Genomic DNA, 12965 nt, shown 5'->3' on the forward strand with positions numbered 1-12965 from the left:
CTATTACTACTACTAGTTATTAATCAACTCTTGTAAATTTTGAAACCTATTCCACGTCCATAGATGATACGTCTTGATCAGAGATGGTGGAGAAGCTGTGAAACACATGTGGAAAAATTCGAACACTTCACTTCTATCTGAAGTTTGTGCTGATAATATCGTTCAGAAGAACGATGAAAGCTCGACGACCAAAACATCCAGCTCAGAGAACAAAAGTTCATCAAGAAGTTCTTGTTCATTTAAATTCATCCTGGAAACGTAGAGTAAAACTAACTTTTTTTTTTTAAAAAAAGGTCTGTCTTAAAAATAGTTCACTTTCAGTTTTGTGTAAATATTATTGTAATTTACAAACTGACTTGTTAAATGTTAGATGTTCCATCATTATTCTATCACGCAAGGTTTAGATTACATCCAAGAATCTATTTCCGTTAGGAGAATTTAGCAAAAAAAACCATTTTAACAATGGACTGAAGAAAATGTGTTATTTCATAAAATGATGTACGATGTAGTTAAAAGCAATTAATAGAGATACCTAGAATTACTTCAATATTATTAAATTTTTCTAAAGTCTTCCTGGAACCCTTCTGGAGCTACTGCCGGTCCCAAGCTCAAATAAAGGAGGAGGGTTGGGCATGGTTTAGCAACCCTATATATATATATATATATATATATATATATATATATTATCAGCGAAAAAAGGAAAAAGCAAGATACGGCACAACATACACCAATCAAATCACACTTGACGAAGAAGCTTCGGAAGATGTGAAACCTTTACATATACGGACAGCATCATTGGTGAACACGGTGAATCTGATGCTGACGTCAAAGCGTGGATCGAAAAAGCAAGAACAGCATATTTACAACGCAAGAACATATGGGACTCAGAACAGCTGTACACACGCCAACACCAAGGTCAGAACTTTCAATACAAATGTCAAGATGGTTCTACTGTAAGGGACGGAAACTTGGAGAACTACCACAACAATCATCCAGAAGATATAAGTGTTTATTAACAGTTGTCTACTCAAAATACTTTGGATCCGTTGGTCAGACACTATCAACAACAGTCTACTATGGGAGAGAACAAACCAGACTGCGTTGGAGGAAGAAATCAGGAAGATGTGCTGCAAGTGGATAGGATACACAATGGGAAAAGCCCTGACATGGACTCCTCAGAGCCAAAGGAGGAAAGGAAGACCTATGAACACGTTACACCGAGAAATCGAGACAGACATGAGAAGAATGAACAAAATTGGACGAGTACAGAGTGGGTTGGAGAATGCTGGTCGGCAGCCTGTGCTCCATTGGGAGTAACAGGCATGTGTAAATAAGTAAGTAAGTGGGTGAAAAGAAATGAATGTGTGATCTTAAACTGTCAAAGTATACCGAATTAAAGTTGTGAAGATTAGTTAAGAAATGGCCATTTCTATGTTCCACTGGAAAATAGTTGATAATCAGAAAGAATTGGAAGGTTGTTTTATTCAAATTTGAAATTTGTTAGAAGTATGTAGTGTTGATCGAAGACAACAATGATCATAAAAGAGTTAGATCATATAGAAATAACCCAAAGATTCACCTCTATTCTATTTCTGAACAAGTGCAATCTTTATCTTATGTCATCAGATATAGAGTCTTGTTTTTAGTATGACTGACTATATGTGTCAAAGTTATTTATTAAGCAACTAAATCATCAACATATGAATGGTTTTTCTCAAGGTACTATACAGATCGCAAGATTTGAGAATTATGGAGTTGATTTCATTTTAGACCATGGATTTGTATTACTGTGAAGCACAAAACTATCATAAAATAGAAAGTTTTCGATAGTGGAAAGTTCTCATGTCAGGATCTCTGTTCTTGACCTAAGTCATCTTTAAGATATATGACTTATTATTTTGAGGATAACTAGTCATATCAACTACAGTGAGCTAATTGAGAGACATTCATTTTGAACAGTATTATCAAGGCTCACATCAAATATAAGGAATATATATTATAGTCTTCTTAGTATTTGTAACCATAAGATGATATTCTTCTATATATATCCTAATCGTTTTCAGTGGGTGTATTTCACAATTGTAAATCTCCTGGATAAGAAAAAGTCATGCAATATGGAACACGTATACTGTTCTAGTATGTTACTCTTTGGACAGTATGTACTCATTACTCAATCAGATATTTTTAAATCAAATTATTTGAATTTTGTGACAAGTCTAATAGTTTCAGCCAGCATCTATTAACTATTATTTCGCCCCCAAATGCCCTGGTACAGCCGAGAGTGGGAAGAGTCCGCTCTGCCTCTCGAAATGTTCTCACATGGCCACGAGTATATAGCCTCTGAAATAAAAGATTTCTGAATATGAAGAAAAAATTCATTAACAAGATAAATCATCCTTTTACCTACCATGGTTATACACGTATGTACAAATCGGAAATGCAACAGTGGTGGTGATGATGATGATGATAAGGGGGTGGAAGAACGAAAGATCATGTTTTTTTTATCTGGTGAAAATATAGAAAGTAAACCTCACTTGCCTACTGTCTCTATATGGATTATTCTGTTCCTAAACTACACGCTATTACTCAATAAATTATTTAATTGAATGGATTTATAATGTTGTTGTTTATCTCAGAAAAGAGGAACATTTAAGAGGACAATGATAAATACTAAGTTTCAAATTAAATTACATTTTGAATCATCATTGGATATTAAACAAAGTCATGTTTATCTAGTCAATAATGTTAACTAAGCTGATTTAATTATTATAATGGAAACATTATATAACTAACTATACAAGATGTCAATTATGGTTTGAATAGAACTGAACTAAGGATAGGGAGTGAAGTAGTCGAACGCGTTGACAATTTCACTTATCTTGGAAGTCTGATCAGCCCTAATGCGTTGGTGTCTGACGAAATCTCAGCACGGATTCGAAAAGCTCGTTTAGCTTTTGCCAACTAACGTCACCTATGGCGAAGGCCAGATATCCGTCTATCAGTACTGCGCAGCAGTTTGTCCTGTTTTTTTACGTCAGCGAAACGTGATCTTTAAGAGTAGAAGATATTCGTAAGTTACTAGTAGCTGATCACAGATATCTAATAAACTTTTCTCGCATCTGCCAGGATCACTGGGTAAGTAATAGTGAGGTTAGACGCAGGGTATTAAGGAATGACAGTAAGTCAGTTGATGAGGTTGTGAATCTCCATCGACTGAGATGGTTGGGCCACGTGTTACGTACGCCTGAACACAGATTCCCACGACGTGCAATGCTAACCGGTGTTGGAGATGGTTGGAAGAAAGTTAGGGGGCGGCCATACCAAAACGTGGCATCAGTGCTTGAAGTCACTAACTTCTAGTCTGAGCCATGTTGGTAGATGCAGACTACTTGGTTGGGGTCCGCGTGATTGTCGTAACCAATGGTTGGAGACTCTTGTTGACATGTCTCAGATTCGATCACATTAGAATACATTTCTACACTCTCTATCTTCCCTTAAACTATGAGATTATAATCGCTTCATATCTTTCTTTCTATGAACTAATTCTTTCTTCCTGTACTATATCCTCATATGCAATCTTTCTTTTATATATTACCACCTCTGAATTAACTACTTTTATGAATCCGGTGTCCATCTTGTTGTGTTAATGACGTATGGCAATGTAAACTGATGCATATATGTGCCTGGTCCTACGTTGTAGCTGACTGACTGAGATTAGTGTTAATATGATTTATTGTAATCTAAGATAATTCAAGCTCAAATCTTATAGGGAGAATCAGTTGTGATTTTTGAGAAGAGCGATGTCATTACGAAAACGTATTACTGTTACATTCAAGTCAATCAAATGAATAACTATTAATTTTATCAGAAGGGGAGGGGGTTGTGGAGATTGTAGTAATTTATTAGTTCAATTCATGATTCAATTGAAGCTAGACCATTATGGAAAACTTACCAGTAGAGTTCAACCAGGTCTGTTGTGAGATAATAACTCACTGAAGACAATGGTGGACGATGGTGCAATTTTGTGGATTGGTTGAAGTTAGACATAACACCTTTGGATGTCAAGTCAGTGATCAATAGTTTAGGCGTTTGCGCTCAAGACCGATTATTCCTAGGTTCGAACCTGACGATGGGGGATCGTGGATGCACATTGCTGAGGAGTCCCACAATGGAACGAAACGGTCGTCCAGTGCTTCAAGGTTTTCCATGGTGGTCTAATATCAATTGACTCATGAATTCAACTATTAAATTATTTTCCTTGTTATTTGTGGTAGTTTTAGTGAAATACATTAATCAGAGTTAGTTTCATACCATAATTTATTGAATTATCAGTGGTGAATTACACAGTTATAGTTGTGTTCAAAATCAAACTAATAATTAACCATTATAGAATGTTTTGAAGATTATTGAAATATAACTTCTGGATCACAGATTATCATTATTTAAACGACAATTGAAAATCTGGAAACAATGGATAGTTGTTTCACCCTAGTATTAGATTCAGCAGTGCATATCTACTATTTCAATAGGAATCAGTCACAAGACCTTCAGGTTTGTTGCAAATGATTTCATCTTTAAACCACTGAGTGAAGCGTAATGGTTTATCCACTTCAACCTGCACTAAAAGAGCACATTGATTCGTAATAGTTTGCTTACAAATGCAAAAGAAGCACATTAGATGGTGCTGTTGTTCTGCATCATAAAATAGCATTCAGCTTGGAAAAGGGTAAGAAGTATGTCTGACACGTTTTCTGAACTATACTTCTGCCGTTGACTCTATCCTAAGACAACTTTTACCCAATAAGTTAGTCAGCGTCAACACTGACAGATGGATAACCAACTGGCTGTGTTCCTACCTCTCTGGAGGAGAACAGTATACTGTGTTAGGAGGAAAGTGTTCAGTGTCTCTACTGTCTGATGAAAGTGTGCCATAAGAAGCTGTTCTTTTCTCTTTTTTTCTGTAGTATCAAAAGTCATTTATCTTAGTGTAAGTAATCATTCTGAACTCTCTTGGTCTTCTCATGTTTTATTGTTATGGAAGAAAGTTTTTCATCTGACTTACTACATGAAAATGTTGAATGCTTCTGGGATTACTTGACATTTACTCTTACAATTTTTCAATTCTTGCATATTACCTATTATTTTTTTTACTGTCCTCTATTATTCTTTCTTGGGCTTTTGAGAAAAGACGTTACTATATTGCGGTGAGTGCTGAAGGCAGTTAGCAAGGTGTGTGATGAATCTTTCAAGGCTATTAATAATGTGGTTGTGGTGGACAGACGTTTAAAATCTTGCAAACACTTGGCAATTTTTATCTTATCAGATACTAACCATCTATTTCATTCATATCTTTTACCTTATATATCTTCTGGTAAAACAAGACATCAATACATCATAGTCTATGTACGCAAACAAAGGTATGAAAACTCTACAACACCTTATCTAGCAAATATATTGTATGATGAACAGGACCCAGGACCTATAGGTCTCGCGCGCGAACACTTAACCTCTAGATCAGTGAGCCGGCCGGCATCCAACAGTGTGAATATTTAACTTCAACTAATCCACGAAATTGAGTGTCACATTCACCAATGTCATCAGTGAGTTACTATCTCACAACGGACCCAGTTGAAATCCATTGGTCACTGCTTCTCATTAGAACTCCATGAAATACTTCTTGAAGTCAGTCACTAGTGATCATATGCTGATTACTATCAGTAGGGGTTTTTGTGGATATTATAGTAATTTCAATAGTTTAGATCATGAGCCAACTGAAGCTAGACCACCATGGAATATAATATTCACAAAAATCCCTTCTAATAATAGTAAAATTATTGTGTGAATATACTATGTAATCAAAGGGGTGTTGTCAAGGCAATTACGATAAAAAAGAATTCATGTTGATTGGGAATGATAGATATGAAGATTAAGATAGATGTAATAAAAAAACGGAAAGGGGGTCAGATGTTTATAATATTCAGTCTAAGTATCCGGCGATCCAGTTGTAGGCTAAGGTAAACATAGAGGCTGGGTACATAAGTTTGGTTTTCTGGAGTTGATCCAGATGGCTTCGGCTATGTAGAGTAACCGTAATCTAGCTCCTTGAGGTAGATATTTTGGAACTTAATATAAAACAGAGAAAGTTTCCTCTATTTTGATATAATGTTCACTATCTACCATGTGAGAAAGGATAGTGCTGTTGATCGATTTAGTGAATCCTTTTCCCAACCATGCTCGTACATGTTCACGAACACTCAAGGAGTACGGCCTGTGTAACTAGCTCCACATGAGCAGTTGAATTGGTATACGCACATGGAGTAGCCCATCTTAGGTAACCTATCCTCGAATTGTTATGTAAGTACTGGTTTAGATGAGAAAATAATATATAGCTTGGCAGCGTGAAACGTACTTTCAACAGATCTTTTGAGTCGAAGTGCTAAAACATCACCCGCTATTTCTCCAATAAAGTTCAGTCTCAGATATAGGTTTTTTTAATGACTGAGTCACAATTTCTCCTTTTCTGGATGCCTTCCACTAGAAATTTTCGGACGAAATTATCTGGATAGCCATTATTTCGTAATGTGATTTTGAATAAATCTATTTCGCTATCTACACTATCCTCAGAACATAATAACTTGATTATACGGCAGAGACATTTATTTACTTACTTACTTACGCCTGTTACTTCCAAAGAACCGTAGACCGCCGACAAGCATTCTCCAACCCACTCATTACCCGGCCTTCCTTTCTAGTTCTATCCAATTTTTGTTCATTTTCCTCATGTCTGTCTCCATTTCTCGGAGTAATCTGTTTATTGATCTTCCACCTCTCCTTTGGCCTTGAAGATTCCATGTGAGGGCTTGCCTTGTGACACAGTCGGGTGCTTTCCTCAATGTGTGTCCTATCCACTTCCAGCACTTCTTCCTAATTTCTTTCCCCACCGCAATCTGGTTTGTTCTCTCCCACAGTAGACTGTTGCTGAAAGTGTCTGGCCAACGGATCCAAAGTATTTTGAGTAGACAACTATTATTAAACACTTGTATCTTCTGGACGATGGTTGTGGTAGTTCTCCAAGTTTCCGTCCCATACAGTAGAACCATCTTGACATTTGTATTGAAAGTTCTGACCTTGGTGTTGGATTGTGTACAGTTGTTTTGAGTTGCAGATGTTCTTGCGTTGTAAATATTCTATTTTTGCCTTTTCGATCCACGCTTTCACACCTACATCAGATTCGCCACGTTCATCAATGATGCTGCCCAGATATATAACGTTTTTTACATCTTCCGAAACTTCTACGTGAAGTGTGATTCGGTTGTTGCATGTTGTGCTGTATCGGAGAATCTTGCTTTCCCCGTTGTGTTTGTTGTGACCTACTGCTGCTGCTACTGAGACATTTAACCAGATTTATTTTCTATTAAAGAGGTGTGAAGCTTTGGAAATAGCTATACTGACCCGTCCATGTATTCTTTCGAAATCTATTTCGTTTTTATGGGACCATTTGTCCTTCTGTCAATTAGAACATCAAGGAGAGCTATACTATTGTCTTTTTCCTCCTCGCTAGTGAATTTAATAGCTTTTTTTTATTTTACTTTAGCACATAGATATTAGTACAAGAAGGCAGCAAATACATATGCGCCACACAGATCTCATTTGATTTGTCTGAGGGCTGTGATACTGCCCGGGTGCCCAAACCAAAGCACGTGATTTTCTTAGGGGACCACACCCGGAGCCTTCGACCTGAAGGTCTGATCCACAAGATAGTGGAGAATCGTAAGGAGATGCAGTCCCATGGTAGCCGGTGATCAACGATTGGTTCACACGCCATTTGTTCCTTCAGGATACTGGAGCCCATGTGGAGCGTCAGTTTGCAATCAGGGTTTTCCAACTCCTCTAGGTGGACTCTCCATGTCCACCAACCCGGTTAAAGCATCGAATATTCGCTTTTCGTCCTCTCAGTTTCGTAAACAACAGTAGTGCCATGAGAAGACAGCGAGTAGGACCTCCATGTCAGTGGTTGTATGCACATGGTCATATGAGAGCATTTCGAGAGGGAGCGCGGACTTTTCCCACTCTCGGCCGTACCAGGGCATTTGGGGGCGTTATTGAAAAAGTCCAACATCTTTTCTTTTCCGATATTTTCGTCACATACGATTAGTGTGTCATCTTACTTAGGATATCTTTTAACGATCTATTTTCTAGTTTGATCAAAACAAATATTATCATGAATCAAACCTAGAGGCGATCCCATTACTATTCCATCTACTTGTTTATAAAATTCATTGTTAAAATTAACGTAGATATTCATAGTACATTTCAACAGAAGTTTTTTTGGCATTTTCATGATATTTTTTGTAATTACTTCAATTGTCACCATCAATATAGAATTCACTTCTAGTATGATTGAAATTCATTAGTCGAAAATTCTTACTAGAACTCAGAAAAATTCTTTCTTAAAGTTAATCAGTATTGAAGACAGATTAACTTTAATTCTGAAACCCTTGATAATCTAAGGATATACAAGATATTCAAATCTTATTACAATTAACTTAATAAATGAGGTTCATTGTGAACAGTTCACTTTTCCTAAATTCAATCCATTTACAATATATATATATATATCACAATTGATTGATCACTGGATGGTGACCAATGTCATGTGTGTCAAGTCCTTATTAATGCAGATCGAAAGCTACCGATCCGTCAAGGAGCACCAGTTCCCTCAAGATTACAAGTACATCTTGCTGACGAGTGCCAAGTAGCACGAAACCCAGGTCCAGGGTTTCCTGTCGACTACCTCCAACCACCATTTAATCTCACAATATATATATCCAGAACTAAAGTAAACGTCAGTTATTATTCATAATATATGATTCATTGAATAAGTGACATTTATGTTTAACCAATTAGCTACTTTTGTTGCCATTCTCTTCAAGTTTCTTTGAATGATTTTGTTTTAATTCATTGGAATAAATAAACATTCTGTTTGAATTTTGTAAATTTTTTTAAAATACAAAACTTGTTTGTTTATTTTATAGTTAATATATACCCATATGTATTCTACAAAACACTTGAATATTTAATCAATATGGGGAATATTAATGATCGATTTTGATTGAGATCCCGCGAGCGGGATCGTGGATAATGCACTGCTGAGGAGTCCCACAATAGGACGAAACGGCCTTCCAGTGCTTCCAGGTTTCCGAAGGTGGTCTAACATCAATCGGTTCATGATCTCAATCAAAAACTTAACAATCTCCACAACTCCTATACTAGTAATAATCGATTTCTGTATACAATATTAGTTTATAGATTCATTAATGTTGCTAATAACTCAATGAGTGAATAGAACACACATTGAGGAAAGCACTTAACTGCAACACAAGGCAAGCCCTTAATTGGAATCCTCAAAGACAAATGAAAAAAGGAAAACCAAAGAATATATTATGCCGAGAAATGAAGACAGGCATGAAAAGAATGAACAACAATTAAATAGAACTAGGAAGGAAGGTCCAGTACAGAGTGGGTTGGAGAATACTGGTCGGTGGCCTATGCGCCATTGGGAGTAACAGGCACAAGTAAGTAAGTAGGTAATGTTGTTAATAATGACAATGAAAAATGTAAAGAGAGAGGAGTAAATTTATAATTCAATATATGAAAGTTAAACGCTCTATATGTTATTCATTATAAAATCACATTTTCAGGAATTCTTTCCATCTTGAAAATATGAAATAAATAATTTTCACCCATGCATTCACGATCCCGCATATGGGATTCGAGCACAGGAGTATCGGTCTCGCGCGTTAATGTTTATCCTCTAAACCAAAAAACTGCGTGATCATCTTCGATTGTCTGAGGTAGATACCAGTTTCTATCTGACACGAATTAGCTTCACTAGTCACGGCTTCTCACTAGAACTCGCATGCGAGACCGAAAGTCCTGGATTTTAGTCCTGCCTGAGGGATCATTGATGCTCACTGCTGAGAACTTGATAAACATGATATTGATTTATATTGACTAATCATGAAAGTGAATATTTCAATTGTACACACATTCTACTTGAAGTTTGTACTGATGATATTGTTCAGAAGACTGATAAAAGCATCACGACCAAAACCCTTCAACTCAGAGAACAAAACTCCATTAACACATTTAATTATCACTTGAATAACTAACTTAGTGATAAAATTTTGTAGATGGAAAAAGGTGTAAACTACAAAGAAACTTATAGTTTGTTTAAGAGTGAAGATTGATTATTGACAACTAAGAAAAATTTAAAATTAAATAAGACTTCCTGCTGATACATAAAGTCAATGTGCTAAATGACCTGATGTTTACAATGTAGACATTGAAAGAAAAATATTTTCTAGATAATGTAATAGAGGAAATGTACTTTAAGATACTCGTTAATTGAAATGAGATAAAATATAGTAACAAAATACATAGTTTCGTATATATTAGTTGTCTTCATCTAAACAGGTTGTTATCGGGTTATATGAATTTATTGATTACCGAAAGATTTTTTTCAGATATTTATGTGAAACATATGCAGGTACATCCAGCTGACGAGTCCTAAATAGGACGAAACACGCGTTCTAGCCACTATCCATCATTGCTTACAAAAAGCTTGTGAATTAAGGCAATATCGAGACGTACGTACAGTATACACATATGCCAATAACAGACTGATCAATTGCAGTCTTAAACCTCAATGGGAAGATACAAATCAAATAATACCAAGTGAATATAGCAACTCTACTATAATCAATTTCAATGATGCTTACATTTTTTTGTTAAGGCGTTTTTATTAACTTACTCGAACAGTAACAACTCGTCTATTTCGTTGATCTATTATGATCACTATTATATCTGTATAAACCATATACGCTTGATTACATGACAGCCTACGCATATATCTCTCTCTGGTTTAAATGTTAATTGCTTAAATGTCGCTCGTTGAATCATTCTCTTTTCCATGTATATATGTACTCGAATCCTATTATTAGCCTTTGTTTTGGTCTAATTGAGCTTTATTCGATAAATTCGATAAATTTACCTTTGTGTTTGCTCGTCAACACATATTTATCTCTCTGATTCAAATTCATTTGATGTGCTTATAACATTGTTATCTATGCTATCCGCTAATAAACTGTAGTTTCCACTTCATGTTGCTGTCTGATTTCAAATACCATGGGATTTATCTAATGACGGTTATCAAGGTGATTGATTAAAAAGGTAAGCCACTACAAACATACATAAAATATTTTAGTTTTTAATGAGAACTATTCAAAATGATCTATTTATGTAATGGAGAAAGTATTTTATTTATTATCATCATTATTGGTATTACTACAGATTGATTGTTATGGTTACTACGAGGTGAATCGATTTTTTGTTTTTAGAATTTACTTTGGTAATGAAAATTTTCACTTATTTCATGTAATTAATTGCATAAATATCTCTTATGATTATTCCATTTCTGCATAATATGAGAAGGGGTTTTTGTGGAGATTGTAATCATCTCAATAGTTGAGATCATGAATCAATTGAAGCTAGACCAAAATGGAAAATCTGGAAGCACTGGATGACCGTTTCGTCCTATTGTGGGACTCCTCAGAAGTGCTCGTCCATGATCCTGCCTCGCGAGATTTGAACCCAGGACCTATCAGCCTCGCACGCGAACGCTTAACCTCTAGACCACTGAGTTGGCATTCTGTATAAGTTAGTTTTGAATAATTGTTGAAAATAATGAAAAAATTTTCTCACGACTGAAATGAATTATTTTACACATGTTTTTTTTCTGTGAAAAAACATCGGAAAAATATGGGTTTACTATACAAAGAGCGGCTTGAAAAGCTGGACCTCTTTACTCTGTCCTATCGCTGACTAAGGGGAGATCTAATTTTGATGTACATAATACTGAGAAATGATTTTGGACCTAACTTATTCTCTCTCTATTTCTTCCCACTAGGTCGAGACATCTCATAGGACATAGCAGGCGAGTAGAAAGTACAAGAACGAACAAAATACCCGTGGCATACAGGTTCTCACATCGAGTAATGAATACTTGGAACCTGCTGCCCGAAGCAGTGGTGTCAGCACCTTCAATTAACTCTTTCAAGAGAAGACTGGACACTCACAGAAGCATACTAGAAAAGGAATAACATAGGTTGTAAGTTTTCTGTCCTTACTACACAAATCTGAATCTGATAAAATCAGTGAATGTTTGAAAGATCTAGATGATACAAAATGGAATAAACTCATTTCATTAAAGCTTATTTGTAATTTCCGTTCTACAAAAGTATTATGTCATCAAATTAGTCTTTAATTAAATATAAACTATTTTTATAAAAGATAAACTTAATTAAGATAGATAAATGTAAACAATTACTAACATGAATCTGATCGAGAAAATATGTAAATTTCGATTCGAAGGATTATAAGAATATTAGAGAATTTCTAAATACCTAGCAACTAACAGACATATCGCCAATGATCTTCCTTATCTACCTTGTATAAAGAAAGTTAATCAACTTTATCACCAGTGGTCAACTGTAGTAATCAATTAACTTGTAAACTAGAACAAGTGAAAGCAACAAAACCCATGAGGAGAGTTAATTCATTGGATAAAACCAATTCACCGTCTATGGAATAACTAAGAACCTCACTTCTACATGAAAAGTGGATTGATAATATCGCTTAGGTTGACAATAAATGCCTCGTAATTAAACAGTCTAGCTTGAAAAAATCACATAATGCTAATACCGAATCTGAGTGTTAGAATGAATGTAGATCAAATTTAAACAGATCATAGAGCATTTCAGTTCTTGAACAGTTTGTAAATTTGCATAGTTGATAAAATCTATTTAAACTGGTTCATTCGAACATTGATTAAGATACTGCATTTGTACATTGTTTTACATAACAAACTAGCGGTATTGTAAAACAAACTGCCCCTAAATTAGTAA

This window comes from Schistosoma haematobium, chromosome 1 (assembly GCF_000699445.3).
Source record: "Schistosoma haematobium chromosome 1, whole genome shotgun sequence".
Taxonomy (NCBI): domain Eukaryota; kingdom Metazoa; phylum Platyhelminthes; class Trematoda; order Strigeidida; family Schistosomatidae; genus Schistosoma; species Schistosoma haematobium.